Consider the following 19,388-nt stretch of genomic DNA (forward strand, 5'->3'; position numbering starts at 1 on the left):
TGTGCGCAACGCAGATTTTCTGTGCGCAGAGACCGTGCCAGCAGTGCGCAATTGCGCACGTGCACAGCTTAGAGGGAACACTGGTCATAAGTGAGGGTAAGAACAGTACAGTTTTGCTTTTACATTCAGCTCTTTTTACTAGTGATGTGCGGATCGATCCTGAAATATCGATTCCTCCGATACCAGTCATTTATGTTCTAGAATCGATTCTCACATTAAAATATCGATATTTTAGTAATTTAGGGTTAATTTGTAGTTTATCATTAACAGGAACACAGTGGAAAGAAACTATAACATTCGGATTGTCTACATTCAAAGGAACTACTTCCTCTTCCGCCTTTTATAGTCATGTGCGAAATACGGCTGTGTAAATGTCTCGCAGCCCCTTGCCGCACGCACTCACGACAATGGCTGAGCGTAATTGTGCGGACGTTTTTTACCTCCGCAAACAGCTGAGACGTGGTTTGCGATACATGTGGCAAAAAAGTGCTCCAAGAGTGAGGTGTTGTGGCCATACTTTCCCAACCTTGAGACCTCAGAATTAGGGAGACATTCAAAAGGGCTGTTGGGGGGGGGGGGGGTGATAAATACATTTTACAGTGTTTATTTATCGGATAAAATACGTTAAATGTCACCGTTATTATTGGCCGGCCCGGAAACAGCGGGGCTGTCCAAATTCAGAGGCTGCTTCCACCTGAGGACCCGGCCTTCGCGGTCTAAAGAAAGCCGGGTAGTACGTCACGAGCTCCCTCGGTGGAGTGAAACTCTGCCATCTGCTCCTTGCTATCTAAAATATAACCGGGCACTGACGTAAACTCTCGACTGTCTCACACTTTCTTTAATTAGTTTTCTGTTTGATGTTTATTCAGCTGTGTGAAAACCCTGGAGGAACCCACCCGAGGGATTAATAAAGTTAAATTTAATCTAATCTAATCTAATAACTTTAATCTCAGCCAAACTGATTTACTCACGAACAAATAAAACACTGAAAAGGCCAAACAATAACATTTTTAAGTTATCAAAGTGACTTATATATCATGTTTAACCCGAGTAGCGAATTGGCTGGGCTATGAATTCTGCGATATGGATTTTCAATTTTGTTGTCCAGGTGGAAATTCGGGAGAATGGTGGCTCCGGGATTCTCGGAAATCGGGAGGGTTGGCATGTATGGTTGTGGCAACATCACTAACCTGTCAAACACCTCAGAATAAATCATATCACAGAATATGAGGCGCGTATGTTGAGGCGAACTGAAGAGGAGGACAGGGACAGACGTCTCTCACGGAGTCCTTTAGTGCTGCAGGCAGGCAACGTGTTCAAATAGCAAATAGTTCAAATAACAACTTCAGTTTTTTATTTCTATATGATGAACTCTGCATTATTAAGCGATAAGAACAAGTAATCTGATGTCCTGTAATCATTATGACGCTATAATTTGAGATACAATAAATAAAATAAGTTTTTGTACAAAGTATCGGTATCGGATCAGTATCGTCGATATCACCCTGAATATTACTTGGTATCGGATCGGAAAGGAAATCAGTGGTATCGCACATCACTACTTTTTACCACAACAGACTGCACATGTCAATCGATTTCACAGTCTCCTACTCCGCTCTCCCTTCACTTGTGAACAAGGACCTGAGAGCCAGATTCATTGACCAGTGACTTCCGTGATCTCCACCTCTGAGTGCTGTCTTATACACCACTGTGTAGTGGTATCACTTCAGATTTTTACATTTTTACATTTAAATGAAACTTTAGTAAGCTGTAGTTGTTGGCAGTAGCTGTTTAGGAAAGATTAGACAGAAAAGATATTGACCTAATAAACTGGGTAAACTGAAGGTAATAGGGGGAGTCTGTGGGAGTGAGTTTTGGATAAAGAATCATACACCAAACACTGGAATACCATACACTGCTGTTGCTATGTGAAGCGTAGTTGCTGAAAAGAGAGCAGGCCAAAACCGAACAAGCCAGAGAGGCAGGAACTCGATGCTACGCAGAATTAGATTGGCTAGTGAAGAAAAGCTGTCAGAAAGACAAGAAAGAATGGCTCGAACAAAAAGGTGCCGAAACTCAGGACGCAGCGGATCGGAATAATTCCAAGACCCTATACCACATAGTAAACGAGCTTACTGGATCGAGGACCATTTTGTCAAGGCTCCTGATCGCCCAAGAAGAGCAAAACAAACGATGGGCCGAACACTTCCAAGAGACCCTTAACCAGCCAGAGCCTGCCACGACGTACAATTTCGAGGCGGAAAATTCCAAAGATCAGCTTGGGGTCAACACTGGCAGAATCACCATCGAGGAAGTGAAGATCGCGATCAAGAGCCTCAAAAACAGCAAAGCGGACGGCTTAGAAATACCAGCAGAGCTACTGAAACTTTGCGGCCAAGCCATGGTGGAAGAACTGATGACCCTGTTCAACAAGTGCTGGCAAAGTGGCACAGTACGGCCCTGGTGAAAGGGCGCCATAGTCAAGCTACCAGAGAAGGGCAACACCTCCGAGTGCACCAACTGGAGAGGCATCACCCTCCTCTCTGTGCCTGGCAAGGAATTCTGTATCGTCGTCAAAGGAGCTTGCTTGTTTCATTGTGAAACCTGGCCCCACCTTATCATGCGAATTCCTGAGGTCAGATGGCCCAGGATGTGAGTGGGTGTTAAGGCGTCTGGGGAGGGAACTCAGAACTGGATTATAGATGGCAGATAGCTGGTGTCGTAAACCACCGCCTCTGTTCAAAGATGGTCGCTCACAGCTTCTTTTACTCCTCTTTCAAACCATCTGTCCTCTCTGTCCAAAATGTGAACCAAACAGCCACTTCACAAGTGCATGGCACAACATAGAAGAGCCACCTCCACAGGACAAGACTCAGCAGTCCATCTGCATCTTAAGGACAAAGATCACTATTTCGAGGATGCCAATGTTCACATTTCACTGAAGAAACATCATCGAACAGTATGTCGAGTACCAGCAACAACTTGCCATCAAAGGAGGCCTTACAATACAATACAATGCAGTTTTATTTATATAGCATATTTAAAAACTCGAAGGCACACCAAAGTGCTTCACAGTAATATGGAGAGTCAACATAAGTAAATAACAGGGTACAAATCAGGCACAAGCACAGACAGGATAGAGGCACTAACAGACCAGAAGAATTAGATAAATATAAAATCCGCTAAGAAGACAAAAATAGCAGTAAAATTAATAATAAAATAATACATTTATTAAAATTTGATGAAAGATTTAAAAGTTTAAAATTTAAACGATTTAAAAGGGTATTACCTGGTCAGGAAAGCCAAATAAAATAGATATGCTTTCAACCTTGATTTAAAGGATTGGATAGAGTCCAAGGCTCGAATAGAAGCAGGGAGGCAAGGTTGGGTGCAGCTGAAGCAAAGGCACGTTCGCCTCTGGTCTTCAGTCTAAACTTAGGTTGGGCCAGGAGTAATTGACCTGAAGATCTTAATGCACAACAAGGAGTGTACAGATTGAGGAGGTCAGTGAGGTAGCTGGGCGCAATGTCATTTAGGATTTCAAAAGTGAGTAGCAAGATTTTAAACTCAATGCAATATTTGATTGGTAACCAGTGTAGATCAACAAGAGCCGGAGTAATAGGGTCAAATTTTCTAGTTCCAGTAAGAAGGCGAGCCGCAGCATTCTGAACGAGTTGCAGCCTTCGAAGAGAGAAGGCTTGGAGACCACAGTAGAGAGAATTACAATAATCTAACCTGGAGGTCACAAAAGCATGGATACGTTTTTCCAGGTCCCTGTGTGGTATATAATGCTTAGCTTTAGAAATCTGGCGCAGTTGAAAAAAAAAAACAGATTTAACTACAGATGATACTTGCTGATCAAGCTTAAAGGAGCTATCCAAATAGACACCCAGGTTATGCATAGAATCAGAGAGAGAGTTAGCTAGGGGCCCCAGCAGGTCAACAAGCTGGTCTCGAGGAATATGGCTGTCGAACACCATAACTTCAGTTTTTTTTTCTCATTTAAAACGAGAGAATTATCTGACAGCCTTTAACCTCTTTAACCTCTCTCAGGCAATCGTACAGGGAGTTCAATGATGCTGACAAATCATCAGTCAGTTGACAATAAATTTGAATGTCATCAGCGTAAAAGTGATAAGACATATTGTATTTCTCAAATATGGAGCCCAAGGGTAGCATATACAAAGAGAATAATAAAGGGCCCAATACAGACCCCTGGGGCACACCACAACAGAGAGGGGCAACAGAGGAAGAGTATCCTCCCATCACAACAGAGAAGGATCTATCAGTGAGGTAAGAATTAAACCAGTTAAGGGCAGAACCCTTGATGCCTTCAACATGCTCTAGCCTCCTCAAGAGTATATTATGATCAACCATGTCAAAGGCTGAAGACAGATCCAATAAAACTAAAACGGCAGGGCGACCAGAGTCAGCAAATACAAGAAGATCATTATAGACTCTTAGCAGGGCCGTTTCAGTGCTATGGTGTGGCTTAAAGCCCGACTGGTATTTGTCAGTAATATTATTTGCAACTAAGTAAGCCTGTATTTGGAGAAAGACGGCTTTCTCTAAAATTTTTGATAAAAACGGAAGTTTCGAGATTGGCCTATAATTAGCAGGGTCTTTCTGATCGAAATTACTTTTTTTAAGAACAGGGTGCACTATTGCATGTTTAAAGGCAGTCGGGACACAGCCCACTAACAATGATAAATTCATTAAAAATAAGATGCAAGACCCAATTCCCTCAAAACCTTCCTTGATAATTCGGGATGGAAAGATATCATGCACAGAATTTGAGTTTCTCAATTGTTCAATTATTCCCTTAAGAGTGGGGAGTGATAACAGGTCAAAGTGAGAAAAGGTGGACATGCATCCTAAAACCGGAACAGGATTCAGCACAAGAGAGTGAAAGTGTGAAGCCTTCAGTAATAAAACTTTTCCACTAAAATGATTAAGAAATTGCTCACAGAGAGCCTGAGAGGCCGAGCTCGAAGAGGGATTTATCACTGTATTAAACATTTTGAATAACATTCGGGGGTTGTGGCTATTAGTCTCAATAATATCTGATATGAAAGCTGCTTTAGCTGCCTTTACGGAGTTCTGGTAAAGAAAGCGGCTCCTACAAAGAATGTCATAGGATATCTGAAGCCTGTCTTTTTTCCACCTCCTTTCAGATTGACGGCAGACACAACGTAAGGCTTGTATAGTGTCATTTAGCCATGGTTGATGAGAAGTTCTGGGACATTTCATCTTTACAGGGGCCACAGTATCTAAGATGGAACAACAGGTGGATAGCATAGCGTTGGCAAAATCATCAACCAAGGGAGGTGTGTAACAGTTAATATCAGTGAAATCTGGATCAAAAAAGGCAAAGTTTAGAAAGGCCGTAATGAAAGCCACAGTCTCAGTGTTAATGATACGTACAGGGCAATGACAGCCTTTAGAATTTAAATCAATTGCACATAGCTCAACATCAAACATGGCCAAAAAATGGTCAGAAATACCAGCATTATCAATGTCCATAGTACAAATATCCAAAGCATATGAGAGGACCAAATCCAAAGTATGGCCTTTAAGATGAGTTGGTTCCCTGACCCACTGTGTAAGGTTAAAAGAGTCAATTAGGGCAAGAAAATCCTTGGCTAGGGGATCATCAGCACAACAAATATGTATGTTAAATTCTCCAGTAATAAGAGCTTGGTCATAACTTAATAAAAATGAACCTAAGAAGTCAGCAAATTCACAAATAAAAGACCTATTATATTTAGGTGGTCGGTAAATCACAGCACATAGAATCGTTGGGGATCCAGCAAGCTCCAATAGTTGAACCTCAAAACTAGAATAGGCAGGAGAGGGCAGTTGCCGAACTTTAAGTTTGTTTTTAAAAACGGAGGCCACACCTCCACCTCTTCCCGAGGGTCTCGGTGAACTAAAGAACACACAGTCCGGAGGTAGTAGCTCTGAAAAGGAAGAGGACTCACCAGGACAAATCCAAGTTTCAGTCAATAACAGAGCATCAAGCCGAGAGGTGAGGAAGAGGTCATTTAAGATGAAGGTTTTATTCACCAGCGATCTTGCGTTTAATAAAGCCATCCGAGAGATCAGCATCTTATCTCTGCTGGAAGCACATCTTAGCTGGCTTAAATACCTGTGCTGTACACCATCACTGGGGGACCCAATCCAAACACAGGCAGAGAGACTACCGGAGAAACCGGACAGGCTTGTTTACCGACCGGACAGATCCAGCCATGGTTGAGCAGCCTGAAGGATGATGCATCCCGAGCGGATGGAAGTCATATAATCCCCGCGGTGGTGAGGGAATTACCTGCAGCTGATATTTTAAGGTAAGCCTTAAAGCGAACCCGAAACCCACTCGGTTTGTCCGGCTTCCTATAGCGCTTCGTAGGCGGGGGCAGAGAGGGGAACCGTATGAACCAGTGGAAGAGATGATACGTGGAAAGGTAGCGTCTCCCAAATTCCAGCCTTGATCCAACCCAGCATAGGGGGGGAAGCAAAGATTTAACAGAGTATCCCGGTCATAAGTGATTAATGCATAACCATCTGGGGGGCATAGTGCCAGAAAGAAAACAAAAAATAAACAAATATCAAGGAAAAGAGATCGACAACAGAGACGAGGACAGCCTGCCATACACACTGGCGCCTCTGTACGGTGACCCTACCATCTTCATCAACATCTTCAAGGACCTGTACTTGCGATCACGCTGTTGCGTTACGACCGGAAATGGCCATACCGACTTCTTCGAGATCACCACTGGCGCCAGGCAGGGCTACATCCTGTCACCTCTGCTTTTTCTCGTTGCCCTCGACTACGTCATGCGGCAAGCCGGTGCCCGTATAGGAGCTGGCATTCATTAGTCTGATCAAGACCGTCTTGTCGACCTCGATTTCGCTGACGATATTGCCTTTCTTGATGAAGACGAGCTGAAGCTACAGCAAGGAACGACCGATCTAAGAAGAGAAGCTGGCAAGATTGGCCTGAGGATCAGCTCTGAAAAGTCAAAGATCATGTACGTCAGCTCCAAGGACCCACGACGAGGGATCTACATCGGGACACAGCAGCTAGAAGAAGTGGAGAAATTCCCCTACCTCGGTAGCATGATTTCCCATGACGGCGATGTGGAGGTGGATGTCAAATGCTGTACTGGAAAGACAGCTGCGGTATTTCGGAGGATGAACAAGATCTGGTCCTCCCCGACCATTTCCCTCAAGATCAAACTCCGCTTGCTTAATTTGACCCACCAGTCTTGGTGACCGTTTACAGTCCTCCCTCAGGTAACCTCACAGCTGCATGTGACACTATGCACTCCGCTATAGCTCAGTTACAGACTCAGCACCCAAGCGGCTTCATTTCTATCTTGGGTGACTTCAACCATGTCCTCTTGGACACTACACTACCAACTTCCACACAGTATGTGGTGTATCCCACCAAGGGGGAGAGAATTTGCTGTATGTTATGGATGCAAACAGTTCCTCCTTCCTCCCACCATTGGGTAGGTCAGATCAGAAGGCCTTAGCAGAACTACAGGACATTTTTGACGTAACAGAGTGGGAGAAACTTTGAGAACCTCACTGACTACATAACGTGTGTTTTTCAACAGATTCAACACAGCAGTAGATGCTCAACCTCCTGCTGATTTACTCATAGCCAGCCTGCAATCCACAGCAACACCATTCTCTCTCCCTCTCTTTCCACACTGCACCATTGCCTCCTCTAGTCCTGACGCCCTTCCCCCACCCATCACTTCCACTCACAATCAGGTTCGGAGACAAATGAGAAGATTCCACTCAGGCAAGTCTGCTGGACCAGATGGGGTGAGTCTCCATGTCCTCAACGGCTGTGCCCTCCAGCTTTGTGGAGTCTTTCATAAACTGTTCATGTCGAATCTGAGTCTGCAGAGGGTCCCAGTGCTAGGGAAGACATCATCTCTCATTCCTGTACCAAAAACGCCACCTCCCAGTGGCCTCCAGGATTACAAGCCTGGGGTGCTGAAGAAGACCCTTAAAAGACTAATTCTTGACTAGCTACAGGCCACATCAGGATCCCCTCTCACCAGCCAGTGTATGTGCACTCTATGGAGTACACATAGACAATAAACTGATAAACTGGACTAGGTTAAAAACATCACTGCACTCTACAGGAAGGACCAGAGTCGTCTCTGTTTTCTGAGGCGACTGAGGTCTTTCAACATCTGTTGGACAATGCTCAGAATTTATTACGATTCTGTTGTGGCCTGTGCTATCTTCTATTCTGTTGCATGCTGGGGCAGCAGGTTGGGGGTCGCAACAGACTAAATAAATTGATCTGTAAGGCCAGTAATGTTGTGGGGACGGAGCTGGACTCCCTTAGGGTGGTGTCTGAGAGGTAGATGTTGTCCAAGAAAATGCTGGATAATACCTCCCACCCACTCCATGACGTGCTGGCTATTCACAGGAGCACGTTAAATGAGAGACTGAGATTACCAAAAAGCACCACTGAACAACACCAGAAATCATTCCTGCCTGTGGCCATCTCCCTGTACAACTCCATCTAAAGCACAAGTACAGAGTGCAATAGTTGCACCCTTTTGCACATCATCTACAGTAAAATAAGAAACGACAAAGTTTTACAGGTTACAGTTAAATGTCAATCATTTATTTCACCTCTGTAATGTTCTTGAGATATATATATATATATATATATATATATATATATATATATATATATATATATATATATATATATATATATGTAGTTATATTTCGTAAACTAATAATGTAATATAATAGAATATATTGTATTATATATTGTTCATTTAGTCTGGGACTTTTATTTTTTTGGGCGAGAAACTGTAAACTATCATTTCCATAAAGATTATGAAAGTTTTCTGATTCTGAAACTTGTGCCTTTACAGTTGCTTCACAGCACAGAGAAAGATTAGTAAAATACATGCTCTACTTCTTAACCGCCAGCCAACCATGAAGAGCCAAACCCTTAGCCAAAGTACTAAAGTAACTGGTACACAAACATTAGAACTTCTGAAATAATACAGCTTTTGTTTTACTTTCTCATTTAATGTGATTAGCATCAGATCAGGTTAACAAAGTGTGAAGAAAGTCGTGTTTCCTTGGATATGTGCAAAAACATAGACACATAACTATACGGCTCATTGGTCTGAAGACATAATTGAAGGTGACACAAATATGGGCTGCTGGCACATCAACAACTTTTTACAGGTCCTTAATCAGTACCGACTAATGGTAGACACATACATAAATTAAGAAGATCACTTGTCTAGGGCATTGTAGTACATTAGTACTGACAGTAATAACAAATACACAAGGGTTTGATTTTTTTTTTTAAAGAAAACAGAATAACAAAAGGAAAGGAACAGGGCAAGAGTGAGTGAGAGAAGGAGGGAAGGAGAACAAAAGAAAGCTTAGTCCAGCCAGTAGATCAACAACAACAGCAGTGGTGCAGAAACACTGCAGATGTCACTTGTCAGAATCAGAATTTTGTTTGTTTCAAATTTGTACGCAAACACAAAATTTTTTGGGGTGTGATGCTGAAAAAAGCAGTGGCACAGAAACAGAATATATGGTATTTAAAGTATATATAATTTATAAATATCTATAGAAATATGTAAAATATTAAAAATAAATAAATGCTCACAAAAGAAGGAATTTATACTGACTACCTATAGACATAGAATACAATTAGAAAATAGGTATACGATGGGGGGGGGGGGGGTATTTTTAACGAATCCAGTGTGCAAATTTTTTATCACCTGAGTAATCAGTGTTATTGTTGCACATTAACAGTTTATGACCGGGTAGGCAGCAATGTTCCCATCCATCTCAGTGTCCTGGAGGTGTACAGGTCTTGTAGGAAAGGCAGCTTGCACTCAATCACCTACACCAGCGGTCTCCAACCTTTTTTGCGCCACGGACCGGTTTATGCCCGACAATATTTTCACGGACCAGCCTTTAAGGTGTCGCGGATAAATACAACAAAATAAAACTAGTACCGGTACCGAAAAAAAGAAGATTTATTCATAACACACGTGAAAAGACCCAGGAAAACCGAGTAAACGATAAAAACGATAACAAAATAACGCTGAAAACTGATAAAAACCCTGAAAACCATACATTTCACACCTGAGCCTAAACTCTCGCGGCCCGGTACCAAACGACTCACGGACCGGTACCGGTCCGAGGCCCGGGGGTTGGAGACCGCTGACCTACACCACTGGTCAAAACACCAATTTTTCCAGTGGTTTATTGCAATTTAAGTCCAGTGAATAGCTTGAAATTATACAAAGCTAGGTGGTGGACTGCCAGACGTTGAAAAAAAGGTATGGTTACGCAAAACTGAAAAATAATGTACATTTCAGAAAAATCCAAGAAGGCCTTTTCAGGGAACACAAAATAGGTTAACAATTTAAAGCTGTTCTTCAGCAACGGAGGTTGATAAAGTCTTAAAAGCTGGTGCTACTAATTCCTACAGGTGTTTGAACTTTTCTGGATTACTTACAACCCCCTCTGTCGGTATAAAACCAGTGTTGGAACACAGTTGAACAGTATTGTTCTGCAGAGAGTAGTGTGTTGCTACAATAATGGCAAGAAAAAGGCAATTAACAATGTAAGAGAGACAGACCATCATAACATTTTAAAGTGTATGTCTTTCCTCCAGAGAAATTACAAAGAAAGTCAAGGTGTCAGTAAGTACAGTTTCCATCAAAAGACACTCAGAAACAAACGGACAGGAAGAGGTCTGCAAGACTCAAAACCACAACAGAATCAGAGGACAAGTTTCTGAGAGTTAACAGCGTGTGTGATAGGCGGCTCACAGGACAACAGCTTCAAGCACAGCTTAGTAGTGGTCGTATAAGCAAGTCTCAGTTTCAACTGTGAAGAGAAGACTTCGAGCTGCAGGTTTGACAGGATGAGTTGCAGCATGAAATCTATTATTAAGATGTCAGTAAGACAAAGAGGCTTGGCTGGGCCATGAAACACTGCCACTGGACTACTGCAGACTGAAAGAAGGTTAAACATGTCTAACACGGAGGAGGAAATGTGATGGTCTGGGGCTGTTTTGCTGGATCCAGGGTGGGTGACTTGTACACCCTGAACCAAAGCAGCTACCACAGCATTCTGCAGCATCATGCAGTACCCTCTGGTATGTGCCTAGTTGGTCAGGGGTTCATCATGCACAAAGATAATGACCCAAAACACAAGTCCAAGCTATGGCAGAAATACCTCAGGAAAAAAGAACAAGCTTGAAAACATGGAGTGTCCAGCACAGTCTCCAGACTTAAACCCATCGAGCTGGTTTAGGACTGGACATAAGAGTGAAAGCAAAGCAACCTACAAGGTCCACATTTGTGAGAACTTCTGTAACATGTGAACTATCTGCAGAATATTTGATTTCTATTGTAGAAAGAATGCCACGCTGCAATCTGCCTTTTTTCTCAGCAGAAGCAGAAGTCACAGTTGTATTTTTTCAGCTGGCACAGGAAGTACATTCTCTATTGTGTCTTGTCGATGAAGCAGCCAATGTTTAGCTTGGGTGTTGGGTTCAACCTGAAGTCCACTATCATCTCTAATGATTTGGCAGCATTGAGGGTCCAGGTTGTTGTTACTGCACCAGGTCATCAGACTGTCAATCTCATTCCGCTTGGTGCCTCATCTCCACCTGTTCCCAATAAGGTTGGTGTCATCTGCAAACTTCAGAGGTTTGATGGACTGGTTTGTGGAGGTGCAGCTGTTGGTGTACAGGGAGGATAGCAGAGAAGAAAGTACACAGCTCTAAGAGGAACCGGTGCTGATGCACTGAAAGTTCAAGACATGTCTGCCCAGTATGACACGTTGCCTTATGTCAGACAAAATGTTAATAATCCATCTGCAAGTGGAAGCAGGCATATTCAGCTCTCAGAGCTTGTCCTGTAGCAGAATAGGGATGACTGTATTAAAAGTAACCTAAGTAACCTAAGTAAGGAATAAGTTCCTGCAGAGTCCACAGACTGAAGAATGAAGTATCAGGGTCATGTTCAGCATCAGCTACTGACATGCTGGCCCTGTGGATAGACTTCTTAAGGGGTGAGCAGTTAGGGGTCTTTGTAAATGGTGGAGGTGTTGGGATTGGGGAGGCGCAGGTACTGAAGGTACAGGGTGGGTAGTTAACAGGACTGTTCCATTGATTGTCAAAGCAACAGTAAAAGCTGTAAAAGCTGGGCTTTAAGCTTGTAGTTGGTTAATTGGCAGAGCCCTTTCCAGACAGAAGCAGTCATGAGCTGAAAACTCCTGTTGTAGTTTCTGTGAGTATAGCTGATTAGCATCTTTTACTGTCTTGTACTTTGATGCTGTGATGCTGTCTCTGTGCCCACTCCCAAACACTTCTCGCAGCCCTAGCCTAATTAGCTTACTGGTGAATCAGGATTTGTCATTATTATAACTCACCGTGGTACGTGATGGTATGCAGCTATCCTCAAAGAAGCTGATGTAGGACATCGCAGCATCTGTATACCCTTCCAACTATTGATAGCAGTTCTGAACACCTCCCAGTCAGTGCAGTCCAGACATGCCTGCAGATTCTCTACAGCATCATTACTACGGTGCCTCCATGTCTTCAATACAGGTTTAGGAAGTTTTAGTTTCTGCCTGTATTTCAGTTTTCAGGCCCCTCTTCTGTGGAACCAACTCCCAGTTTAGATTCAAGAGACAGACACTATCTCTACTTTTAAGATTAGAGATAGAGATGAGGCTATAAACATATGATTTATAACCTATATGAATATGATCTTGGGCATTTTAGCTAACTTTGGCTCAGTTTTGAAGATGGAGGTGCAGACACACACAGTGGCTGCTTCCTGTCCCGACAAAACAGTGTTCCCATCTTTGTTTTGCTATTTTTCTTGTTTTTCACAATGCTCATATGTGAGCTCCTTCTCAAATTAAAGAGAAGCATTTGCGACCAAATTGGTCGCACTCTAGAGCCCTGCCTACGGCATCATTCCTGTACCAAAGAAGTCATCTCCCTCCTGCTTTAACGATTATCATCCTGTTGCACTCACCTCCATCATCATGAGGTGCTTTGCAGGGTTAGTTATGCATAAAATCAAGACATCTCTTCCCCCCACCTGGATCCATTCAAGTGATGATGCAATATCAACCCTTTACTCAGCCCTTACACATCTGGATACTAGAAACTCATACGTTAGAATGCTGTTCATAGACTTCAGTTCAGCATTCAACACCATCATTCGCCAACAACTCATTCACAAACTGGATCTTTGAACAGAGGCGGTGGTTTACGACACCAACTGTCTGCCATCTATAATCCAATTTTGAGATCCTTACCCAGACACTCACATCCTGGGCCATCTGACCATCTGACCTCAGGAAATCACATGATAGGGTGGGGCCAGGTTTCACAATGAGCTCAACCAAAACCCTGGCTGATTGTGACCCACACCCGCTCTCACACCTTGGCTCATGTGATTAGGTAGAGCACAGGTGTCGAACTCCAGGCCTTGAGGGCCGGTGTCCTGCAGGTTTTAGATGTGTCCTTGATCCAACACAGCTGATTTAAATTGCTAAATTACCTCCTCAACATGTGTTGAAGGTCTCCAGAGGTCTGGTAATAAACTAATCATTTGATTCCGGTGTGTTGACCCAGGGTGAGATCTAAAACCTGCAGGACACCGGCCCTCAAGGCTTGGAGTTGGACACCCCTGAGGTAGAGGATCACCAGGGGGTCCTTTGTTCCTCTTTGGGGGGAAACTCCCACTGGGTTTAAATCTGGGACTCTCCACCATTTGACACTTAGAAATGAAGAAGCTTCTTGGATGAGAGGTGAAACGTCTTCAAGCAACTCAAAGAAGTCCAGACTTTTCTTTCCAAGCTCCTTAGACTACCTTAAAAGACCTTTCTGTCAAAGTCATAGAGTAGAGAGGGTGCCCCTGTGGGTGGTCCTAGTGCTGATTTTTCAGGTGCTGGATGTGATTCTTCCCCTTGTCACCTGCTGCTTCCTGTCTGTCACAAAGTTTATGATGCACTGATGGATGGAGGCTGGGACAGTGACCTGAGTGAGTTTGGAGTGGAGGATGTCAGGGATGATGGTCCACAACATCCACTGAAGTCCACAAACAGGATCCTTGCATATCTACCAGGGCAGTTGAGATGTGGTAAGACAATGTGTAATCCTTGTTGACAGCATCATCCATTGACCTGTTTGACCTGACTGTTGGTAATAAACTGCAGGGGCTCTAGCAGGCATGTGATGGCTTGCATGTAGGTCAATACCAATCTCTCAAAGGATTTTATGATTACAAACATCAGGGTGACAAGTCTGTAGTCACTGAACTCAGTGATTGACAGTTTCCTGGGCACTAGGATAATTGTGGATTGTTTTGAAACAGGAGAGGACTTCACAAAGCTCCAGTGATCTCATGAAGATCAATGTAAAGAAGTGTGAAGATCAGCATAGACTGTAGGGTGACACTGTATTTGGTTCTGGTGCCTTCCTTATCTTTTATCTCCTGAAGAGTTACCTCACATCTTCTTCTCAAGTCCTGTGAGGTTGGGGGAGTGACAGGGGCAGAGGTGTGTGAAAACAGTAAAACACATTGAATCCTACAGTTGATGGTTCTCTACAGTGACTGGGGCTAGTCTACTGCAGTGGTTCTTTTCACAATGAGTAACTTCTCATAAAATATATGGCTCTTGAAGTACCACCCTTATGACCGACATTAAAGTACGGTATAGGGCTATGTAACACCACATACAGTTTACACGAGACAATTTTATTTCTTATATGAATGTTATTTATTTAAAGTGTCGTAAACAGGGTGCTACAAGTCATAATAACAACAAACGTACTGCATTTAAACATTCACAGCAGGTGGGATATCCGGTCTTTAAGTGATTGACATATGAACCCTGCTTCCGGGCCAAACTACTCTGAGTTTATTAAGGCTGTTGTGTTTTTAACATGTTTTAATGCTTTGTATCTTGTTCTATTTAATCTGAACAAGCCCTAAAAACAGTCAGTGATCACTGTCGGCCTCTCTCGTTTTTTATTACCACTGTTCATTTTAAAGCTCAGTTTTTAAAACAATATGATGTAACTACAGCCCAGCCCATGCAGCAGTATATTAATGACTAACCTCGTATTGTGGATGGATAATCTCAGTTGTTCTAACTGAAGTTTGGTCCGTTTACAGCATCCTGCCATGCGATTGCATTTGTCCCTAACCATCGGGAGCCGTCATCACATCGATGTCCACCTTTGTTGTAGCGTTTGTGTCGCATATTATTTACATCATCGGACACGCGTTGCTTTGGCAATGACCAAACGGATAAGGAGGTACTGAATTGTGGAGGAAACCCAGTCATTCAGAGTCTAGTCGTAGCGAGCAGAGATGGGCAGTAACGCGTTACTGTAATCCGATTACTTTTTCAAGTAACGAGTAAAGTAAGGGATTACTATTGCAAAAACGGTAATTAGATTACCGTTACTTTCCAGTAGGAACGCTGCGTTACTGCGTTACTAAAACCGTGATTTTTTTGCGAGAATGTCTCATGACAGTGAGGTAAGCGAGTGCGCCGTTCGTGGCAACAGCTGTGTGCAGATCAACAATGGATCATATATCGAGTGCGGGAGAGAGTATGAGCGTGCAGCGTTTAAAGCGTGGAAGTACTGACCTTACTTTGAGTTTAATTCCATAAAAAGTGACAAAAACATTAGCGTCTGCTGTTTACTGCGTGGGAAGAAAACTTCTTTTTACAGCGAAAGAAACCCTAAACTTGAATGTTGCATATAATTAAATCTTTGCTTGATGCATAAAGTTAAAAGATTAAAACTAATAAAACAAGTTTTAAAAAGAGACTTTTCCATTTGATTACATTTTGTATGATGGATTATGCAGAAAAAGTAGAATTGGGCTGAAAGATCTATCACTTTATCACCTGTTCAGGTTGTAAATCATGTTTTTAAAAAGTAACTAAGTGACTAAGTAATTAATTACTTTTGAAAATAAGTGATCAGTAAAGTAACGGGATTACTTTTTGGGGGAAGTAATCAGTAATTAGTTACTGATAACTTTTTTCAAGTAACTTGACCAACACTGGTGGCGAGTTGATCCAAGTAGTTACTGATGAAAAAGTGGCTTTTGTAACCTGAACTGGATCCAATGGAACAAAGAAGCAAAAACACCCCTCAAAACCAGCTAAGGAGTCATATCTTTTTGCAAATTTTATGTGTCATTAGAAATAAGGGAGAGAAACCAGACATGACACATAATCTCTCCAGCGTGTCCTACCTCTACCTTGGAGCACTGTGCTGGTACGATATGTTCAGAACACTGGATTAGTGAGTATGTAATCAGTAATTACAATAATCACACGTGAGTTCAAAAGAAAACTGTAGTGTCCAGTAAAACTTTAGAAGTTTTCTCAAATAATTTTATGAACTCACTACTACTACATATTTTCCAGTGTAGTTGACCATTTTTACTATTTATCACTGTTTTTACACCGTTTATTCTGTGGCTTTTCATGGACTTGAAAGTGTTGGAAATATCGGCTTCCTAAATCATTTATGAAAATAAAATTTTAATTGATGACAGTGTCACCTCTTGACCACTCGACAGTAAGATATATAGAGAAGGAAAGTTGTATTATCATCAACCTTTTAGAGCTCAGTGACAAAGTGTGGAAACAAATGCAATCTTCAGCCATGCATTATAAGAGTGGTCACTGGGCTGTGAGATAATCAAAAACCACTTCCCCCTTTTCTCAGCAACTGTGCCAACACTGTCTGTGAGCCCAGAGGTCTGCTCAGTGGCCCATAGTACCAGCAGAAAACTGTGGTTGTACACCCAGTGTGAGAGCATGGAAGTAGGAAGAATGTGAAGTGGGGCCGCTCCATCAGTGTGCACCGATCTCAGTTGCTTTGCTCTTGATAAACAGAGGAAAAAAATCCCTTACACACACACACTCACAGAAATGCAGATAAAGGCTGCTGTGGTTCTTTTCTCTCCCACAGCTCCTTTCATCTCCTTCACATCCGTTTTGTCCCATCTTTCATTTGTTCCCTGTAGAGTTTTCCAGTGGTCATTCTTCTTCTCTCTCTTTCTCATTCTTCCTGTATTTTGTTTCTCTCATCTCGATTCTTAGTTTTTTCTCTGTGTTTGCCTTCCTCATAGTAATAGGATTCAGCAGAGCACTGTGTCACCACTGGCTACAGTAACAATCATATGAGGTAGTGAATTTACCATTATGCCAAACGACATCAGGAGAGCAAACTCATCTGTTGCGACTGGCTGCTGCTCCCACTTTTCTGTATGAGTATGCATGTGAAATGTGGATTCAAAGAGATTCCTAGCTTGCCATTTGAGAGGTGATATCAGAAAGTCACTGTAGATTTGATGCATCCTGTCTGTGTATTTTACATATTCAGATCCATTCTCTTGCATATGTAACAGCAGTGACAGTGACAGCCATCAATACACTACAACATCTCTGAGGAATTTTCAAGGTTAGGAACAAAGCTGATGTACTGTGTAACATTTATGAGCGCCATGAGCCAAGATGTACTGATAATTTTGCTATAGTTTAATTTTTCTTGATTAATTGTTAAATACTAAATATTTTTTTTCATTTGAGTTTTAAAGATATTGAAATGATCATTAAATGTGCACTAAATGATTAATATTGGGTTGGTAAAAAACTATTTTGATGTTTATGGTAACATTTCCAGAAATGTTTGCATCTATATGATCAATGAAAACTGTAATTCATCTAAAAAAATCCAGAAAGTATTCATAGCATACTATAGTATAGTATTTATAGCGCTTCATTTGTTGCACATGACATGATACAGACTGAATTCTTTCTCACAGCAAAATTCTACACAAAATGACAAAGTGAAAATTCTATCACTATACACAAACACACACCCATGCCTGTAGCAAATATGATACAAATTAAAATTCCCCGCTCGCCCCTGCGGGCAGTCTATCCTTCAAGCTCGGGTCCTCTACCAGACGCCTGGGAGCTTGAGGGTCCTGCGCAGTATCTTAGCTGTTCCTAGGACTGTGCTCTTCTGGACAGAGATCTCCGATGTCATTCCTGGGATCTGCTGGAGCCACTCGCCTAGTTTGGGAGTGACCGCACCTAGTGCTCCAATTACCACTGGGACCACTGTTACCTTCACCCTCCACATTTTCTCCAACTCATCTCTGAGCCCTTGGTATTTCTCGAGCTTCTTGTGTTCCTTCTTTCTGATGTTGCTGTCATTGGGAACCACTACGTCTATCACTACGGCCGTCTTCTTCTGTTTGTCCACCACCACTATGTCCGGGTTCGTTAGCCACCACCTTTTGTCCGTCTCTATCTGGAACTCCCACAGGATCTTAGCTTAGGATCCACAATGACGACGAAACAACTAGTCTCTCAGTGTTTTAACATTCAAAAGAAGGGACTGCTCTCAAAGCTAGAGACCTGAGATTGGGTACCAAGCCCCAAGATAGAAGAAGGATCGTTGAGTGCGAGAGGAACTGACCTGAAAGATAGGATGGCCAAGATTGAACCCTGCATCACCTGTAGCCGGTTACCAAGACTACCTGAAGTACCCTCAGAAGGTCTGCTAGATGATGTTAATGTAGCACTACAGACGATACCTACAGCCGCCATTACCAAGACTAACAAGCTGATCTATACCACAGCAGCAGTGATCAGTGAGATGCTTGGCTACAAGTTGAACAGCCTCAAGGAGCAGTACTCTCCATGGAGAAGGAGGATAGAGGCTAAGATCAAGGTAGCATGGAGGGAGGTTAGCCAACTATCGGAACTGCAGAAAGGTGTGATGAAGAAGGTGCCTAAGAAGTACAGCAAGCTGTCCATACCTGAGGCCTTGGAAACTGCCAAGCAACGACTCACAGCCTTGGCCAGCTGCTTGAAGAGGTACACTAGAGAGACCGAATACAGGGGAATGAACCAGATGTTCTCCACAGAACCAGCCAAGATGTACTCTCGGGGCAGGGGAGCAATATAAGAACAGCACCACCAAGGCTGGAGACGGAACAATACCGGAAGAGCATATGGGTGAAGGACGCAACCCATAACAATGCTCAGTGGCTAGTGGATCTGAAGGCAGACAATAGCAACATCCCCGAACAGGGTCCAGTAACCATCACATTGGCAGACATCCAAGAAAGGGTCTCCAGTATGAAGAGTACCAGACAGCACAGCACCAGGCCTCAACATGGTTCACGCCTACTGGCTAAAGAAGCTGACTGCACTCCACGAGCACCTGGTAGCACAAATGAACCAGCTGCTAGTTGACGAGAGACACCCAGAAAAGCTAACCCAAGGCTGGACAGACCTGA

At 42.8% G+C, this 19,388-nt stretch overlaps 1 protein-coding gene and 1 long non-coding RNA gene across 6 annotated transcripts in view; one reads left to right on the plus strand and one right to left on the minus strand.

Moving 5' to 3' along the window:
• Positions 1–579, plus strand: part of LOC146517695 (uncharacterized) — a 244,901-nt gene extending 244,322 nt beyond the window's left edge. Inside the window, exon 2 of the long non-coding RNA XR_014874657.1 lies at positions 130–579. This is a non-coding gene — a long non-coding RNA (uncharacterized LOC146517695). The remainder of the gene's footprint in view (positions 1–129) is intronic.
• Positions 1–19,388, minus strand: part of tenm3 (teneurin transmembrane protein 3) — a 796,285-nt gene that overhangs the window by 516,912 nt on the left and 259,985 nt on the right. The window lies entirely within an intron of this gene.

The sequence above is a fragment of the Neolamprologus multifasciatus genome, chromosome 6 (assembly GCF_963576455.1).
Source record: "Neolamprologus multifasciatus chromosome 6, fNeoMul1.2, whole genome shotgun sequence".
Taxonomy (NCBI): domain Eukaryota; kingdom Metazoa; phylum Chordata; class Actinopteri; order Cichliformes; family Cichlidae; genus Neolamprologus; species Neolamprologus multifasciatus.